Source organism: Physeter macrocephalus, chromosome 1 (assembly GCF_002837175.3).
Source record: "Physeter macrocephalus isolate SW-GA chromosome 1, ASM283717v5, whole genome shotgun sequence".
In the NCBI taxonomy this organism is placed as follows: Eukaryota; Metazoa; Chordata; class Mammalia; order Artiodactyla; family Physeteridae; genus Physeter; species Physeter macrocephalus.
The window spans coordinates 49,838,336-49,840,258 of NC_041214.2; positions in this window are offsets into that span (position 1 = coordinate 49,838,336).

Below are 1,923 nucleotides of genomic sequence, written 5' to 3' on the forward strand. Positions count from 1 at the left end.
TATCTCTAACTCCGCGGTTGTTGAGTTCTATTAGTCATTATTCTCCTGGTTTTAGCCCTGATGTGGGGATTACAGAGGAGTCAACATTTAAATCTTCATGATCTGTGTATTTGTAGCTTCAGTATCATTACTGACCCATAGTTTTTATGGTTTGGGGAGAGTTATTGATTTCATGTATCATGTAAAGGATTCACAATGATGATAGGGCAATTAAGATTACAATAATTGCTGGTAAATTTTTCAAATTTTCTCTACCTGTGCATCTATTGTACGTATATGAGTTAGTTTAGTTGTCAATATTAGTGAAATAATATAGAGTACTAGAGAACTTATTTTAAAAATAACTATTAATGTGTGATGATGAAAGTGTAAAAGTTCTTCCATAATCTGCGATGTTGCATCTTAAGAGCCTAGATGAAATTGATATGCCTTAGAGGTATACAGGATTTTAGCCTATGATTTAAGTTTGAAAAAGTTACATTACTTTTCACTTTTATTTCATTTATTGAGAAAGACATAATTGTTATGGTGTTGGCTTGAAACTGGTTGAAAAGGACTTGAGTCCTTCCTTATTTTACATTTACATAGGTAGGATCTTCAAACATAGGATATTGTGGAGGTCATCCGTGTAACCATTCTAGGTTAGGAGTAGCAGTTTCCATTGCTGAGACTTCTCGTTTGGACGCAAAACCTTTTCAAAGTATAAAGATTATTAGCATTACTGCTACTACTGAGATGAATGAGCCTAAAGACAAAGTATTTCATGTTGTGTGTGCATGAGAGTACTCAGCGTAATGTAGTGACATCACTGAGAGACCAAGGAAGTGCTGCAGGAAGTCATATTTACTACTACAAATATACTTGTGAAGTGAATTTTTGCTCATGCTGAGTTAAGTGTATAAACTGAGAATAGTGGGAATCAGTGTAGGAAGCCTCCTACAATACTGAAGACTGCTCCCATGGACATTAGGTCATGGAAGTGTGCTACTACATAGTATGTATCCTGGAGGACAATGTCTGGGGATGAGTTGGCTAAGATGATTCCTTTCAAACCACCTAGGGTAAAAAGAAAAATCAAACCTAAAACTCGTAATATATTGGGAGGTCATATAATATTACCTCCGTGAAGAGTTGCTAATCAGGGACTTCCCTGGTGACGCAGTGGTTAAGAATTCTCCTGCCAATTCAGGGGACATAAGTTCGATCCCTCTTCTGGGAAGAACCCACATGCCGCGGAGCAACAAAGCCTGTGCGCCACAGCTACTGAGCCTGTTCTCTAGAGCCTGCAAGCCACAACTACTGAAGCCCACGTGCCTAGAACCCATGCTCTGCGGCAAGAGAAGCCACTGCAATGAAAAGGCCGCGCATCGCAACGAAGAGTAGCACCCGCTCACCGGAAATAGAGAAAGCCTGCATGCAGCAACGAAGACACAATGCAGCCAAGAAAAAAAAAGTTAAAAAAGAGTTGCTAATCAGCTAGACACTTTTACTCCTGTAGGGATAGAAGTAATTATGGTAGCTGATGCAAAGTATGTTCCTGAGTGTACAGCTATCCCTATGGTAAACATATGATGGGCCCACAAGAGAAATCCTAAAAAGCCAGTGGACATGACTCATACTATTTCCAAATAGATGAAAGGCACTTTTTGTCCTAAATAGTATGTAATGATACGTGAGTTTATAACAAACCCTGGTAGGCCATGAATACAGACTTCAGGGTGACCGAAGAATCAAAATACCTGTTGGTATAGGATTTGGTCTTCTCCTGCAGGGTCAAAGAAAGTAGTGTTTAGATTTCTATTTCTTAACAGTATGGCAATTCTGGCTGCTCGGACTGACATTGGTAATTATAGTAATATGGCTATAGTTGGGGAAGATTAAACAAATAATGGTGTTTGGTATTGGGATATGACTGCTGGTTTT